The 18,784-nt window shown below is 45.6% G+C and overlaps 1 protein-coding gene across 3 annotated transcripts in view; it reads right to left on the bottom strand.

Annotated features, from left to right (window-relative positions):
* Positions 1-12,892, bottom strand: part of Bcl9 (BCL9 transcription coactivator) — an 87,130-nt gene extending 74,238 nt beyond the window's left edge. For 2 of the 3 annotated variants that reach the window (XM_032897662.1, XM_032897663.1), the window contains exon 1: positions 12,348-12,555. The gene's annotated coding sequence lies outside the window, so the exon portion shown is untranslated. Of the gene's footprint in view, positions 1-12,347; positions 12,556-12,873 lie in introns of those variants that run through there. The other variant, XM_032897661.1, reaches the window with a different exon arrangement.
* Positions 12,893-18,784: the final 5,892 nt, after the last annotated feature.

Genomic DNA, 18,784 nt, shown 5'->3' with positions numbered 1-18,784 from the left:
CAGTTAGCTTACCAAGCCTCCCAACTCTGCCTGCAGAAGCAAGCAGAGGAAGCAATTTTGTCCCTTCATACTGCTTTGTTGATGCTTATTAATAATAATTACAATAAATGGTCACAGCATGCGATCGCTCTCATCCTAAAATCATTGACTTTTTTGTTTGCTGTTACATTTGTCTATCACTAGGGGGCCTCACTCTGTAGCCCAGGATGGCTTGGTACTTGCTATGTAGCCCAGGTTGGCTTCAAAATCACAGCAATTCCCCTGCCTTAGCATCCAAGGGCTAATATAGGTAATACGGGAGCTACCATGACCGACTTAAAACACTTCCTCCCTTACAGAGAGGTGACCTACAGATATCCAGGCCATCATGCCCAAAGCCAAGATAACCAAGCCAAAAATTCAATTTGGTTGAGTGCAGTAAGCAATTATGAATAGCCCTTGGTAGTCAAGGCTACCTTTTTGTGGTTCCGTAGTCTCTGGATGCATGGAACTAAAATCCTGCTGCGTTTTCTATTGCTGCAATAAACACCCTAACCAAAAGCAACTTGGAAAAGAAAGGGTTCGTTTGGCTTCCGCGTCCCAGGTCACACACCATCGCTGAGGGAAGTCACAGAAGGAACCTGGAGGCAGACACTGAAGCAGAAGCAGGGAGAAGCAGAAGCAGGGAGGGAACACTGCTTAGTGGCTTGCTCCTCATGACTTGAGCATTGTGCTTTCTTATACAACCCAGGATGACCTGAACAGAAGTGGCTCTGCCTGGAATGCCTCCCCACATCAATCATTAATCAAGAAAATACCAAACAGATTTGGCCACAGGCAATTCAATGGGGGTATATTCTCAGTTGAGGGTCTTTCTTCCTGAAGCTGTGTCAAGCTGACGGTAAATTAACCAGCACATCACGTCCCCTCTGTACTGGCTATAAGTGATCTGTGGTAATAAATACATGAAGCTGTTATGGCCACTCGAGAGAAACTGGAAGATAACATGGGTATGCTGGCGCTGTAGCCCCTTTACCTCTAAGAACTGAGGAAAATAGCATTTGAGTTGGGTCTTTGGAAGAAGGAAAGAGCTCATGGACAAAAGTTTTGGGGGAGAAGACTTGAACAGAGGGCACCCAGTCAAGAGCTCTTTCTTGGGTTTCTGTTTTGCAGTGCAGAATTGAATATGTCGGTGAACTGAAACCAAATGCAGCAGATGTCTGTGTGGTGCCTTCCTTGAGCTAGAGTGGGAATGAGCAACTCAATCCGATCAACAACCAGAACACACAAACCAACAGTCACAAGTATACTTATGGAGACAACATAGGACATCTCAAATTGGTGTGGCCTTTAAAAAAAAAAGAATCCAGAAAATCTGGTGCTAAATGTAGTGAAAATTGGGAAATTCGAATTACAAATTAAAATCTCTAATCAAAGAACTAAAGATAAATGGGGGTTTGGAGAGATAGCTCAGTGGTTAGGAGCACTTGTTCGTGAAGAAGAACCCAGGCTCACATGGCAGCTTAGTTCCAGCCATATCTCCAGTTTCAGAGAATCCAAAGCTCTCTTCTGACCTCCGAGGGCACTAGGCAGACGCATGGCACTCAGACATACGTGTAAGCGAAACACTCATAATAAGTAAACCTTAGAGAGAAGAGGAGGAGCAGGAGGAGCAGAAGGAGGAAGAGGAGAGGAGGAGGAAGTCAGGAAGAGGAGGAGGAAGAAGAGGGGAGAGAAAGAGGAAGAAGGGAGGAGGAAGAGGAGGAAGAGGAGGAAGGGGAGGAAGTCAGGAAGAGGAGGAAGAGGGGAGAATGAAGAGTAGGACGTAAGGGGGAGGAAGAAGAGGAGGAGGAAAAGGAAGAGGAGGAGAGGGAGGAGGGGGATGGGGGAGGAGGAGGAGAAGGAGGAAAAGGAGGAGGAGAAGAGGAAGAGGAGGAGGAGGAAGAGGAGGAGGAGGAGGGGGGAAGAGGAGGAGGAGGAGGAAGAGGAGGAGGCCTGGCTCTCCCTAGGCTTTCCTTAGTGTTACTGAGAACATGCAAACACACCATTTGGAGCCCAGGCAGCTGGCCCACAGCTTTGGAGCCCCAACCTTGAAAACACAGACTGGACAATTCCATTTCCTGACTCCAGTAATAGGCATCTGCATCAGTGCAGACTGGGAAAATACCAATACTGTCATATGAGTATTAAGAGTGGATATTTTTCCATTTCCCCCCAAAGAACCTCATCTTTGAAAACACTGCATACATGTTACGTGAGTGCTATATTGCGATATAAAGTTATCTATTTAATACTATCTTTAGAAAATCACAAGTGTGAAGAAAAAGGAAATTATAGAAGGCTTCTGGGACTTCTGAAGTTGTCCCTAAAGGACAATTGCAAATGTCACCTCCTGCATGGCGCCTTTCCCGGTCCCTCTACCATGCTCATCACCGCCAGGTTAACCTTCCTCTCCCTTGACTGCTGCAGTTCTTGGTCCATTGCTAGCCGGTTTAAAATTAGTTGTGGGGTTATCCGTCTCCCTCCACCAGAATGAACGCAGCTTAAGGGTAGGGGTTCAGGTGTCATCTCTGATTCCTCACCAAATCATGCTCACTTTTGATTGCCTGAGACAACAGATGTCCTTCACACACTTGTTAAATCGTTTCTTTGGATCTCAGAGAAACATATCTAAAAAAGTTTTGATATGTTTAAGTTATTTTTAAAAACTGTCTGTACCTGTTCCAGAAGTCGCCCTCACCTATCCCATCACAGGACTTGGATTCCGTGTGCATTCAAGCTGCGTGTGTACCACAGACCCGCGTTCAGTCCGTACGCACCTCTAGGAGTGAACTGAACTAGCACCGTTAGTAAGACCCGAACTATCTAGAACTCTGGAGACTTCTGGAGCCAGACTGCCTGGATTTAAAAGACATAGACCGCGGCTGTGACTATCATTTACTAGTTATGGGACCTTGGACAAGTTACATTTCCAGGATCTCAGCATTCCCAACTATGAGATGGAAATATTAATAACAGCAGTGTATGAAAAAGTTTAGCTTACCTCATTTGGCTCATGACAGATAATTATATACGCTTTCCCTCTTGGGGCTTTTGTTTTTATGGGAGTGGGTGGGGTCCTGGGGGTCAAACTCTGGGCTTTGTATATGCTAGACAAATGTTCTATTCCTAGGCTACATCCCCGGCAACCTTGTTATTGTTTTCTCATTCATAAAGTAGAAACACAAGTCTCTCAGGGCTGCTCCAAGGAGTCAATGATGTAACAAGTGAAATTTTCCTCAGCATATTATCTCATCAGCATTTCCTTCCTTTCTGTGTATTAGAGTAATTGCTACAATCAAACGAGGACCTTTAATGCCAGGTAATATCTTACTTACCTTAAAGATATGGTCCCGTCTAATTTAATTCGTATTATAAGGTATTGAAATAATTAGTATTGTCTGTATTTGACAGAGGAGTAGAGTGAGTTGAAGAGAGAATAAACAGTCCATGGTTGTATTACCGGTTCAGTTCAGGTTGTTCAGATAAAAAGGATCAAGAGTAGACGTGCGCGGGAAGCCTAGGGGAAAACACACAGGGAGAACGTCCAGGCCCAAACTCCCTACGGAGTTTAATATTTCTCTTTGTCTCCCTGGTCTTCAATTCCAGGGTTATGCTTGCTTTGTAAGCTAGCCTCTGGGATCTGTGTCAACATATGTTCATGCTCACCAATTGCTTACTCTGGTTGTTTAACAAGTGTACAACATGATACATAAGAGCTAACTCTAACTCTCTTTCCTCTCCCCTGTTTCTTTCTCAGTTATGGGTTTGCTATCTGCCCCATGGCTTTCTTATCGCAGTTATACTAATTATCACCGATGAAACATTTTAATTTTTAATAACCTGGTTATTCTTAACTTAGACGCTCATAATGGGCTAATATTAGATATGTCAAACATGTTGCCCTTCCACAGTTCCTACCAAAAAAGCCTCCCTGCTTACGTCAAACAGAAACAGCTCTGCTCCTCCCTCCTCTATATACCATGGTAGAACGTTGAACTCTTAAACAACTACATCCACAGTCAGCCAAGAATCATAGGTGTGACAAAGAAAAGATAAAAGGGACTAACCGGAATCTCAGGAATGTGAGCTAAGAAGAAAGGTCTCTGAGAGACTAAAGCAGTCATCAGGAAAAGTATAACTGAAAGATTATGAACCAGAAGCCACGGAGAGGGCCTGGCAGAAGCTGGACATGGGGAGTGCGGGCAAGTCTAAGATACAACAGTTAAGCATCAGCAAAAAAAAAAAAAAAAAAAAAAAAAAAAAGCTATGAAATTAAAAGGTGCTCCCATAATAAAGCAAAAAGCCTTAGGTCACAGGGAACCGAAGGAGACAGGAGCAGCAGGGAGATGCCGAGATTGTCATGTGGCTGTCCTTAGAGCTGGCACAGTCCTGGACAGGCATCCAGTTCTGACGCCCTTGGCTGTGGGCACCCTCACTATAAATGCCCCTTTGCTCGAGGAAACTTGAGTGTGTTGGTTCTTTGCCCTAGGTGGGGGCAGGAAGTTCTGCACTAACACCTATGTTTAGAAAATTAAGGCATAAATTGCTTTTTTATTTCTGATTGTTCAGATGTCCGGAGTCCAGGCCTTGCTGTTGTCTGACTGTGTAGAATTTCTCAGGAAACATCTCTTTAGCTACTGCCTAAAAATCAGTAAATGACCCCAAAATGGGTTAGGAAAGGGTAACCATCAACTGAGTGTCTTTTTTTGACATAAAATATAAACTCTTGGGGCTGGAGAGATGGCTCAGCAGTTAAGAGCACTGGCTGCTCTTCCAAAAGCCCTGAGTTCAATTCCCAGCAACCACATGGTGACTCATAGCCATCTAGAGCAACAGCCTACCATGAGACAAAGATACCCCAGTACTTCAGGATGAATGAGTAATTCATTCTTTTGCGACATTCTTTGGCAAAAGAATGAGTACCGCATGAGACATTTCCTTTTGTGATAAGATATATACAAGATTGATGATTTCATATATTTTCCATTATCTTTTGTATTTGTTTAAACTATTAATTTATTTTCTTCTTCTGGTTTTTGAGACAGGGTCTCACTATGCAGCCCTTGAACTCACAGAGAGCCACCTGCTTGTGGCCTCTCTGGTGCAGAGACTAAACGTATGTGCCTCCACACTTGGCTGGTTACGTCATTCGTACACAGGGCTGGGGAGATGGCTCAGCGGTTAAGAGCACTGACTGCTCTTCCAGAGGACCTGAGTTCAATTCCCAGCATCCACATGGTGGCTCACAATCATCTGTAATGAGTTCTGATGCCGTCCTCTGACCTGCAGGTGTACATGCAGGTAGAGTGCTCATATAACTAAAGAAAGAAATCTTTCTTAAGAAGTTATTCGGAAGCTGTGGGTTTTCCCCTTTTCCTGTGTCCGTGATGCATGTGTGCGTGCGCCTGTGTGTGAGGGTGTGCTTGCGCTTGCCCATGTGGATGCGTGTAGAGGTTGTCAAGTGTCTTCCTTTACTACTCTCCACCTTTTCTTTTTCTTGAGGCAGGGTCTCTCGGAGAACCCGGATTTTGTTGAGTCAGCGAACCAAGGAGCGCTGCCTGTCTCCACAAGCTCCACCCCTCCCCTCCACACCCCAGTCCAGTGCTGCAGTTACAAACACTCCACAAGGTCTGGCTTTTTACACGGGTGCCCGGGATCTGACCTCGGGTCCTCAGCTCTTCCTGCTTTCAAGGCAAGCACTTTACCCACTGCTCTGTCTCCCCAGTGCCATAAGAAGCTATTTCTAATGAAAATTGTTTGTTCAACTACATTGATTTACTCCCTTTTCTGTTTCACCCTGCCCTAGGCGTTAAGGTACAAAGACTAAATAAACACTCATCACGACCCTCGAGGATACAACAGACTAACGGAGGAGGCAGATGAAGTCAGTGCAGGATGCCTAGGTACATGCTCACCCGAGATGGTCCAGAAGGGGTGCGGTAGTTTGGGTCTAGGGATCTAGTTTCAAAAAGACAAAGCAGAGACAGTGTAGGCTGAGGGATCCTGGGCCCTGACATGCGAGTTCAAGTCCTGATTTTTTTAGACTATGCTGCCTTGGATTCTTGAGCGCTTGTGTACTTCCCTCCAGTAAACCACCAAACCTCCACGGCGAGAGCAAACATGCCCCTGACCATTCACTCAGCCAGTCCCTTGTCCGCCCGTCCCTTGTCCGCAGATCCCCAGTACCAGTTCTCCGCTAGCTGTCCTCCCAATGCCTAAAACAAAATCAAGTGTGCCTAGATGTCAGGATAGCAGCATTGGACCGCAGGCTTTCCTTCTTAGCTGGTGGGGGCGTGGCTCCTTCCAAAGGCTACTCATGGCAGTTTGGGTTCTGTATTTGTTATTTTCAGGGGGGGGGGGGAGGAGTCATTTTGGGTTTTTTTGTGGACTTATAAAAGCTTTCCAAAACTTTAGACTTCAAAGTATTTTTAATCGAGTGACGTAAAAACACTCGGTAACTACTTGGATTATGGAGGATGAACTGAGCGGCAGTGCTGCATTGAGATATTACCCTGCTGGCATCCATCGACAACTAAATATTCCACACATGTCTGCCGAGTACAATCACACCGCTACAACGCTTGCTGATAAATCCATCCCAGCTTCTCTACCTCTGAAGTCACTAGTATATTTCTATTACTATGTACATTTTAGGGTGATTAGGAAATAAACAAGAGACCCACTGTTAGGAATTTTTAATAACCCGGAATAAAAGAATAAGTAAAAGATAATTATGCACGCTCCTCGAATCCCCTTTTGGAGTTAGAAAGTAATTATATCTTAGACACTATATATTTCTTCAGATAAAAAAAATTTTTGAGACCAATTAAAAGAGTTGCTGGTTTACTAACTGTCAACACAGGCTTGAGACGGTCTCCCCTGCTACAGCAAGATGATATTCCTAAAACATGATAGGAGAATTTATTCTGGGGTTCTAAAAATTGCATTAAGAGCTATCATGGGGGCTGGAGGGATAGCTCAATGGTTAAGGGCACTGACTGTTCTTCCAGAGATCCTGATTTCAATTCCCAGCAACCACATGGTGGCTTACAACCAGCTACAGCACGCTCATATAAATAAAATAAGTAAATCTTTTTCCTTTTTAAAAAGAGCTATCATGCAAAAAAATTAAATTATATCTTTCAAAGGTTTGTCCAACTCTAAATGGTTCTTGAGATGACTGATGGAGGGGACATAATGAATGGAAAGAAGGTTCATTCTCTAGCCTCTCTGTCTGGATCTGTCACCATTCAGTCTGTTACTCACACCCTAAGCTGGGCATATAGACTATACAGGCACACACACAATCTGCAACTTACTTAGCAAAAGGTTCTTCCACAAGAACGTTCGTGAGTTGCATATGATAAAGACTGTCACTAGGCCTGCCGTCCCCCAGCACGCAATGAATAGGACACATAGGACATGAACGGTCAGCACTCCAGTTGCTTAAACGAGTCCTTTGCACCCTCAAAACAGTATGTGGCCGCAATACAAAAAGGAACGGCATGGTTGCCATGAGAGAGCACGTGAGCACAGTGAAGCTAAGAGATGCGCCCAGTGCCCATCCATTTTAAATTCATACTTATTATACAGGAAGACGTGCATTCAAAACAGCTTATTCTTTTGAAAATGGTTCTTTAGTCTCTTGCACATGTGCCTGCATGCTGACTGGCAAATTCTCTTGCAATCCATAAATTAAAATTCCACTCTTTCCTAACGTGCTTTCACTTCGAAATGTCAATATAGTTTGTATGGATGCATATGTGTATACATTTATTCTATATATCCACAAAGCCCACTGTATTTATTTGGCAGCCGCAGCTCTTAAATTGGTCGTCATGTGGATGGCTAGACTGTCACGTTAGTCTATTCACAGAATCACAAAAACAACTGACTAGAAATGCTGAAGGGATCCAGAAAGATGACTTAGACCAAATCCTTCAGTCCAACGAGAATCCAGAGTGGAGAACAAGGATTCTGTCAAACTCAAGCCAAAAGCTGGTATAATGTCCTTTATAGAGAACCTGTCACCATTAAGTCAGAACTAGGAACCCCTTTCTCTGATTAACTAACTAAAACTATTGTTAAAAATCCCTAGAATTTTGTTTTCTGTTTAAATAGAAAATATAAAATAAAAAGGCAGGGGGTGGGATGCCCAAACCAAGGCTCTTTCTGTCACCACAAGAGCCTTCGATCCGAATTGTGTGACCCTCACTTCTCTTTCCCATCTACTGAGGAGATGCTCTAACACAGTGGTTCTCAGCCTTCCTACCCTGGGTCCCTTTACTACCGTTCCCCATGTTGTGGTGACCCCCAACCATAAACTTACCTTGTTGCTACTTTGTAACTGTAATTTTGCTACTGTTATGAATTGCAACATACACATCTGCGTTTTCAGATGGTCTTTGAAGATCCCTGTGAGGCTGTCATTTGACCGGCCCCCTCAAAGGGTCACAACTCAAACTGCTGGCCTAACAGACCATTTAATTGGTTAGCCATCTCACCCCGGCCTTGCCTTGCCCCTCCTTGGATGACTCACAGAACCTTACTCAAATGTAACCTGAGGAGAGCAATCAAGAGTTGCTACAGTAGAGGACTAAGCACTGGTCTTAGTTTGCATTAAGGTACCAAAGCTTAAAAGAAATGAAGTCTCCACTTTATATCTTTTCTTTATGTCTCTTGTGGGGAGAACCCCACCAATTTCGTTCTGTACAACTACATGCAAACACATCATTTGTACAAGTGTCTGTACACGGAACATTTAAAAAAATCCTAACAGCCTTCATTTTTACATCTCTTAGACATAAGACTGACCTCTATGCCTGCTCTCTGGTTGTCGGTTAAATCTTCCTTCTACCCAGATCCTCGTTTTAATCATCCGACTCCCTTACCCTCTTTGGGTGACTCTCTCCAATGCCAGCTCGAGCTGCCTCCCTGACAGGTTCTGTTTCACTCAGTGACACGTCTAGGGGAGTGTGTCCGGAAGTGATCAAAGACATTGAATGCGTTGAGTGCATCCTGCTGAGAGAGAAGGCCTAAGTCACGGGTTCCAAATGCAGACATGACAAGCTCCTGGTTTAGGTTGTTGCTACAACGTGGGCTTGAGCACGTCACTGGGTAACAACGCCGGGTACATTGAAATGACTCTCATTTTGCCTGTGACGTGACTTAACTACACAATGTGTGTGGGTTCCTGGAATGTAGGCACCGAACCTGTGACTTATGTGAATGTGGGGGGCATGTCCGTCTTCTCTCTAAACCATTAAGTTAATCTTTAAAAGGAAGATGAAGCAGGTTGATGACGCTGAAGGCAACATTACATGGGTACTACAGAAAGGCACATGAAGAAGACACTGGGATGAGCGCTAAGCGACTCTTTAGAAGTGACTGGCAGCATGGATGTGTGTTCTCTCCAGGGCAGACTATAAAGAGGAAGTACAGTGTACTTCTGACATCACCAAACCAGTAAGAGTTTAATAACCTGACCCCAAATGGGATTGGCTGAACTGGTTTTTGGTAAGATTTTGCCTTATAGTTAGAGAGTAGGCTATGCTGGGAGGGGTGGGGAAGACCATTTTATTGCAATATTGTCTTTGGAATTCCAAAACGACAACGATAATGGTGGAATTTCCTGCACCTAAGTCTTTAGCATTAGCCCAGGAACCATGGGAGAAGTAAAGGGAACCTCCCTGACCAGTCCTCCAACATCCATTAGGCCTTAGGGAGAGACTACAGTGAATGCTAATCACTTAGGTAATGACTATTATATCGGCCACCTCACAACAAGTGTGAGGGAAGGGTTAACAGATGTTATTGTGTCTCTGGGTATACACAGGTTGCAGAGGTTAGGGTGGGCATTTTCTTCAGCCATTGGGATTCTTGGGCTCAGTGAGACTGGAACAGGGGACCTCAATCACGTAGACAGAAATGACAGTTTGGAAGGCCGATAACTTCTACAGCTTTATGCTGCATTGTGATGCCTACGTGCTGTTTAGCATGCACTCTCGGTGTTGGAACCACTGGTTTGCGTGATTCTGTGGCTCCTGTGGATCATACCAGCAAGAAGACATCGCCTGAGAATGGGCATCTTGCATTTTTCCTACATCCTCAAAAAGCCATGCCCTGATGCAAATCAACGGTGCAACCGTCACCTCCTGTGCTTGTGTCCTGTTGGGACATGAACCTGGCTCAGGGTGCTGGCTGAACCCAGAGCATTGAGTGGATCAGGGAAAGGTGCCTAGGCACAGGGGAGCGGGAGCGAGCAGTGATGACACTGGAGTGGCCGCGTGACAACCTTCATAGGGCTTGGGACCCTGTGCTTCAGTCAGCTTCACCAAGCACCCCCATCTAAAAGCATGACAAGTAACCTTTCGCCTCCCTTCTAGTTCTGAAATGCTAACGTTTGAAAAAAGATATCTGGACCCAGAAGCTTGCCAAAGACGAATTACAGGGAGCACTTCAGCCTTCGCGGCAGATGACGATTAAGTCTGAAGATGTAAGACGTTAAAATAGAATAAAGAAGTTCTGGGACCTTCATACCAGATGGAGGCCCCTAATGCCTTTCTCTCCTCCTCTCCCACACCCAGCATCTAGGTTTCCAGGCCTCTATGGGAAGAGCACAAATACTCTAAGCCAGGGATGGCTCTTTGCTCGCATCTTGGGCTATCACAGACCATCTGAAACATTTGAGTTAGGATAGAAGGGGTCACAGCCCCACGCAGATCTCCACAGATTTTTTTTTGAACAAACAGTAAGACAGAGTCACAGAGAACCTAAAACCAGGCAAGCAGAACCCATAGGGAATCTCAAGAGGGCTAGAACCATGTAAAGGCAGAAGAAATTCACAATTCAAAACCATAAGCAGACATTTTTTCCTCTCCCAAACAACCATGGGTAAGATGGATATTAATACTGACTTCGGCCTCCCTTCCTCCCGGTTCTTGAGCCGCCACTTTAAAAAAGCAAAAGGTTTTATCCACAAAACCGCCAGAGAATAAACAGCCGTCACATTCTTACCCCTCCACACTGATATTTACTCTCTGATAAATGGCAATGGTAAATAAATCTCATTTAATCTCCAAAAGCCACAATAAAAATCTTTAACCTCCAAGGTAGTTTACAAATGTGCACGCACACCCTGCCAGCGCCAGAAAACGCAAGGTCTTGAATAAAAGGCCTTTAACAGGAGGCGCGTTTTCCCTTTGAGAATCTTATATTGACCTTTAAATACATATATATGTATGATGAAGGAGGAGGAAAGGGAAACCCAACCCCTCCCACTCCATTCTCTCTACAAATCGGCCAATAAATCTAAGGAAAAGACACAAGAGAAAAGGACAGAAGCCAACAGGTGGAAAGGGGTTTTTGTTTCATTAGAAATGGTCAGACACTTGATCCGTGCTCGCCGGTCTGTTTGTCTCCCGGTGTCTTTAATGACGGTTTTATCGTCATGACGGCGATAATCAGGAATAATGGTCACACTTCCACTTTGTGATTCCACAGCATTGCCAGCCAGAAGATTTCGCCACACAGTTACATGGAGTGGGCTGCTCTGTTTGGCTTCACCCCTGGGAGGCGTGCGGCATCCCCAGTCGGCTCTCCCGCTTTCACAGATTGGGTAAACTGAGGCCCGGAGCACCCAACAACTCCTTTATAGTATCTCGGAGCAGAGAATTCCCCGAAACTGGAAAAGTTTGTGGATGTCTCGGGGCAGTCCTCTCGCTCACCCTTCTGGCCGGCCATGCCGCTCTCTTCCTGCGAGTCTGGTCTGGGTGATCAGGACTGGGGGTACCTCCCCTTCACTACGAGACACGCCAGGGCAGTGTGTGGGAGGTCTACACACACACCCAGACCCACAGGCATACTCGCACACACAAAGCGCCATGCGATCTCTGCAGTCGCTGAGTCCAGCTCTAGGCAGCCTCGCTCAGCCTGCGAAAGCACAGCGCGGAGCTCCCAAGGCCTCCTTGGGCTCCGGGCTGGGGCTTCTCTGAAATAGGGCTCTGCCCTTCTCTTCCTCTCCTCCAGGCTTCTCTCCCTCTCTCTTTTTTTTCCCTCCCACCCTCCACCCTCCCATCCTCCTCCCACCCCTCTCCTTCCACCCCTTCTCCCCCCACCAACCCAGAGGCACAGATCGTGTTACTGGGGTTCCCTGGAAAGAGGGGCCATCCCCAGCCCTAAGCGTCTGGCAAAGACTTCAGGGGCACAGCAGCAGCTCCAATCGCAGGACCCAAGCGCTCCTCCTGAGCAGCGCAGGAATGAGACCCCCACTTCCAAGCACTGGCGAGCAAGCTTGCCACAGAAGAAGGAATTGTTAGAGTGCTTACCTTTTTCATGAGCAGAGATTCTGGAGAATCATTGCAGAAACTGGAGGGAAGTGAACGAAGACAAAAAAGACCCTTTTCCAGCAATCCCTGGCCTCCTGGTATCAAGACACCAGGACAACATCAAAGCAACTTAGGGGGAACACTTTAGGGGCCTATTGTCTGCTCTGGTCTGATCTGTTTTTCTTCTGTCTCCCCCTCTTGCTGCGGTGACACTTGGTACGGCCCAGGCATTCATGCCAAGTAGCTTTCACACATGGAAGCTTGTCTCAAGCAATTGCTGACAAGCCACAAACAAGACATTCTCCCTCCCTCCTCCGCACCCCCCCCACTTCCCCCCCCTCCACCTTTCCTCCTTCCCTCTTGTCTCCCCTCCTCCTTTCTTCTGAATGCAAACTAAAACTCTCCAGTGACAGGCAGGCTTGCAGGCTTGGCCTAGCTGCGCACGCAGACACACACACACACACACACACACACACACACACACACACACACTCCCTCACGCGCACTCACACTCACACTCGCTTACTCGCACGCCAGCAGCTCGGCTAGTTGCTACTGCACTGGTGGAGTTAAGAGACAGGAAAAGGCTCAGGCTGAGTTGGGGGCAGGGAGAGAAAGAGGGAGAGTAAGATCCGAAGGAGCAGTGTCCTAGCAAAATGGCAGTAGAGAGGTGAGCCCTTTGGAAAGCCAGCAGTGGCCACACACGTGTGCACACATACAGACTCAGAGGCAATCTGAGCTCAGAATGAGTGGAATAAATGACCCAGAAGGGAAAAAAGCCAAGGTCCGTGAGCTTGGAGTTGGGGGATCGGGGGATGCGGTGGGTGGACCCAGGGCTAATGTTTGTGTGGATCGAGTTAGGTTATATATATAAATATTTTTTTCTACTTCTTCCCCTGTTGTTCCCTGAAGGATCTAGTCGTCTTTCACCATGTTACAGAGCATAAATCCAAGCCACTGATTTAAAAAAAGAAAAAGAAAGAAAGAAACGTGGACATTTGGGAGTCAACCTAACTGTAGGTTCAACTTATGCCTAGATTTTTTTTTTAAGTGAAGCACCCCCCCACCCCCGGTCCTAGAGAGCAATAGCGAGGAGGAGCGTAGTAAGTAGTATAAACTCGGAGAGCTATGAAGTGTGAGCTGAAGTTACTGTTTGCCAGGCTGCTGGAATTTATGGAAGGTGGGCATGAGCTGGAGGGGGAGGGGGAGTCTGGGTGAGCTGTTTTCTAGGAATGAAGGGGAGTGAGGTAGGATAATGAACGGGCTAGAAGCAAGCAGGAATGTGATTGGTGGGAGGGAGGCGGTGGGAGAGAGAGAGAGAGAGAGAGAGAGAGAGAGAGAGAGAGAGAGAGAGGCAGGCTGAGACTGCTTTTTTTAAAAAAGGGGAAAAAAATGGAAGTCCAGACACTGAACCATGAAGATGAGGAGTGCATGAGATGGCAGAGGAAGGCACAAACTGTGAGCAGGGGACCCACAGAGGACGCAAGGATCTTGAAGCTTTGTAGACAGCAGGGACCCAGGACAGCTGGTGGAGAGTGGGAAGGGGATTACAACGACTCCGAGCTCTTGCAAGCCTTGCTGTCTCACAGAGCTAGGCCTCCATGGCTGTCCTGGTGAACCCCGGCTCAGCCTGAGCTCTGTTTTTGCGTGAAGGTCACTTGGACCCCTTCTCCAGAATCTTCCTCTCCACGGTGGAAGTTGTGTGGACACAAATGACTACAGGCATACAGTAAGAAATAAAGAATGACTTTTCTTTCACAGGCTTCAACCTCGCTGCATGGCTTGTCACTGACTGAAACAATGACAAAGACATTGTGCCCTGCTCCTTTCTCCCCTTAGCTTGGTCCCTACTACTAGTTCTGGGAACTGTGTACTTGGATTCCAATTTACAACCACGATAGTGAGAGGAATAATAATTACCTTTATGTTTCTCAACATTTGCCCAAGCATTTATATCATGAAGTAATTTTCATTAAGACGAACCATTTTCACTTACGGATAGATTTCTTTGTTTTGTTTGAGATGCTATCTTACTCTGTAGCTCTAGTTAGGCTGTAACTCACTCTGTATGGAGACAAGGCTCGGCTCAAACTCAAAGAGATCCACCTGCCTTGCCTTCTGTGTATTGGTACTACCATGCCAGAAAATATACACTACATGTGCATTTACACACACACACACACACACACACACACACACACACACACACACACACACACCACATGGCACAGATGGAACTGGGAAGATGGCTCAGTGGTTAAGAGCCCTGGCTGCCCCTCCAGAGGATCCAGATTCTTATTCCCAGCACCCACATGGTGACTCATAACTGTTTGTAACTCCAGTTCTAGGGGACCTGATGCCCTCTTGTGGACTCTTTGGGTACATGCATCCATATTCATAGCTCACCACACATATTATTTTTTACATATTTATGTACATATCCATGTATGCGTAATATTCGTATACTCCACACAAATTACTGTTACACATTATTTTAAAATGATAAAAATAAGTACATTTTAAAATGAGGCTCAAAGAGAGTGCGTGGAGCCTGAGACCACAGAGTACAGCAGAAGGAGAACTAAAACCGAGCCCTACGTGACTCCAAAGTCCCAGCACTCCCTGCTTCACTGTGCTCTCCCACTGGAGGAGCCCACAGTCTCCAGGGCACCTCATATCAGGCACACCAGTTTCCCTGGCTGCCCAAGCAAGTGTGCTGGTTTCTTCCTAGACTATGGGTTTAGGTCTTTTAATCCAGGGGAGCTTCTAACCTCTCCCTAACAGGCTACTGAGTCACCCTGTGCTTCTGAGCGGCGGTGACTCACTCATAGCACACAATAAGGCCTCCTGGACAGTAATTGCATAAAGGGTCACCATAACCTTCAGTGACCAGTCACAGACTGCCCAGCAATGGAGAAAGGCATTGGAGACCACGAAAGCTGTCTATTTTTAAACAACAACAAAAAATGTTGCTTCGAAATTCATTTAAAAAGTAAAAGCACCTGCAAAAGTGGTAATAACAATAATAACACACACGCACACACACGTGTGCACACATATGCACACACATGCATACAATCTAGATGCATGCACACACATGCATACTATATAAACACATGCACAAACACATACATGTGTAATACATACACATAAAGCACATACGCATGTAAACACATACGTACATATGTACAGACATATATGTACATGATACATACACACATGTGCATACATAAGACATAGGAGCACATACATATACACACGTTCACATATATACACACATAGGTATACATACACAGACATACATGCACACAAAAGGGATGGACTCTCAGTGCTTGTTTTCTGGATGAAGATGTTGAATGTTCCTAGGTGAATTTCACAGCATCTCTGAATGCTAAGTACTGTACAAAGGCTTTGGGTAGGAGAAAAGGACGTTAGTGCTCGTGTGCCTGGTCAGTTGTTCTACTTAGCTTACAGCTCACTTCTTCCAAAAGTGCCTCTGCCTAATGGGTGTTTGCTACTTTATTGTGCAGTCACTGGAGAGGATTCCCACCAATCACACATTCATTTGCACAGAAAACAGTCTTTTTAACATGCAAATACCTGTGAAGAGAGTAAAGCAAGTCAGCCATTCATAGTCCAGTGTGAATTATTTCCTTACTCTACTTTGCTACAAATAGCTAGTTTGTATCATAGGCCGTTCAGATTAGAGGAACAAGGACAGAAGCAGGCAAAAACTTGGGAACTTAGAAGCCTCTGTTGTAAGCTAGGTCTGAGGTGGAGGCTGCTCAAAGTAACAGAAAGATGAATATTCTTAAGATGGAGCAAGGGGTGGGGGATTTAGCTCAGTGGTAGAGCGCTTGCCTAGCAAGCACAAGGCCCTGGGTTCGGTCCCCAGCTCTGAAAAAAAGAAAAAAAAAAGATGGAGCAAATTTTGAGGGGCTATGGGAAGCAAAGACAAGCTTTTGTTTGAAACAAAGGAAGACTGAAAAGGAAAGGGGGGGGGGACCTGGGAACTTGCTCTGTAGAGCTGGTACCCTGACCTTGAACTTGTGATCACCCTAGTTCCACCTCCCAAGTCCCTGTAGTTGAACCCTGTGCCCGATGCAGGCTCAGTAAGCTTCACTCAGCCCTAACAGCCTTGGCTAACAGGAAGAGGAACCCCTGCTTTATCTTTCTCCATTTGGTTTCCTGTTTTTACATCTGGTACAAAGGATGGGTTCCTCTGGGATCCCTGTGGGACTCAAGTCCCACTCAAAACATGGGGAAATCCTCAGATTTCCAAACATGCAAAATTATAAATTAATCAAAAAAGTCCATTTATAACTTGACATCTACCTACCTGCACATATATTTAACTGTGGAAAGAATGTGGGTGTCAGACAAATGGGGCTTCTCATTCCTCAACATCACTGGAAGTAGAATTGTCTGACAAAAAGGAGAGAGACTCAAGCAGAAAATCAAGAGAAAGAAAAGTTTCCAGATTTGCCAAGCTAAGGAAACAATTCAGAGGCAGATAGGACTAGAATTCACCTAAGGATTTAGCCACGTCTCTTAATAATATATAGGATGTATTACACACACACACACACACACACACACACACAGAGCACACAGCACACACACACGCAGAGCACACAGCACACACACACACACACAGAGCACACAGCACACAGCACACACACACACAGAGCACACAGCACACACACACACACACACACACAGCACACAGCACACAGCATACACACACACACAGCACACAGCACACAGCATGCCGATTGAAAGTTGAAGATAGTTGGTGCATTCTGGGACTAAAAGAGAATTTACAAACCAAACAACCCAGGCTACATTTTTAATTTTTATTTATTATGATTGTGTGCCTGTTGGTATACATGTGTGCCTGTGATGTGCATATGAGGCTACGCATGTCCTAGCACATGTGTGGAAGCTAGACAACTTTGTGGAATTGGTCCTCTCCTTCAACCTTTAAGTGGGTTTGGGGGACAGAACTAAGGATGCAGGCTTGGGTGGCATGTGCCTTTACCCATTGAACCATCTCCCCGGCCTGGTTTCAGTTTGTGTATCTGTGTTTTTCACTTCTCTAGGCCAGTTTCTAGTGGTCGACTGTGCAAATGAGCTTGATGAATGGTAAAGTGCTGGATAAACGCTAGTGGGCAATGGAAATAAGACTACTGCGTGAGGCCCAGCATGGCGGCACAGCTCATCCTAGCACTGAGAGGGAGAGGCAGGTGGATGCCTGTGAGTGTGAGGCCAACCTGGTCTACATGGTGAGACCCTGTCTCAAAAGAGAACACTATGTAGTGGGAATAATTGTGTGCAGACACACTCTTGGGGCGTACCTTCCCCTTCCATCCCTACGACTCTTCTTGCTTGTAAGTAAAGTACAACCAATAGGGCTGCAGTCCAGTGCTTCGTCTCTGAAACCTGGGGTCTGTGATTTTGGACTAACTGCCCAACCAATTGAGCTTTGAGTTTTTCATTTGCGAAATGAAGATATTAATAGCGCCTTCCTTATGGGATTATTTTAAGGATGAAATGAGATCTGAATACATCTGGCAGATTTAGCTCAGTGCCCAGCGCACACAAAGCAATCTGCAAATGTTGGATGTTATCGGTGCTTAGCCCAAGGTCACACACTTCATAAATACAAGGGACTCGTACTTGGCTCTGTTTGACCCCAAACCCCTGATCTTTACTGCTATTTTATCTTGTCTATGTTGCCATAGACTTCTGTGACCTCAGGCAATAGAAGAGATCTTAGCTCCTCCCTTGAATTTTAGTCTGCAAGTGTAAACATTCAAGGAGGATATTTTCTAGACCGAGTGTCTTAGAAGAAAGAAGCCAGACTTCTCTGTGTAGCCTTGGCTGTTTGGCTGTTCTCAAATTTGCTAGGTAGATCAGGCTGGTCTCTAACTCAGAGATCCATCTGCCTCTGCCTCCCAAGTGCTGGGATTAAAGGTGTGTGTGGCCACCGCCTGGCTCAAACTCATGTTTCTTAGGCCTTGCAAGTGATTGCTTTTGTCTCTCTTAGTTAAGTTATACATCACTAAAGAGCACCACAAGTGGATGGACATGCTGGTGTGGATGGAAGAAAACGGAAGAACCAGGTGTTTGGGAAGTCAAGCTACAGTGTGCCTCATCCAGACAGTTAAGAGGTAGAGAGCCATCATTTATACAGGCAAATAAAAAAGTAAATGTTCACTGGGAGGTGGTGCTCGAGCGAGAGGAGGCAGGTAAAAATATCTCCTTCTGCATAAAGGAACACAGCTTCTCCATTCTTTATCAATTACAAAGATTCCGAACAGCCTCACTGGGGATAGACTGAGTAAGGAATTGTGCCGGCCAACAGATTCAATGCCCAAGAGATTGATATGTCATTTTTTTTTTCCTAAGCAGTTTTTTATCTTGCTGGCTTTCTG

Source organism: Rattus rattus, chromosome 3, assembly GCF_011064425.1.
Source record: "Rattus rattus isolate New Zealand chromosome 3, Rrattus_CSIRO_v1, whole genome shotgun sequence".
NCBI classification, from domain to species: Eukaryota; Metazoa; Chordata; class Mammalia; order Rodentia; family Muridae; genus Rattus; species Rattus rattus.
The sequence above is the reverse complement of the archived record's forward strand: the minus strand, read 5'-3'. Positions and strand labels throughout refer to the sequence as shown.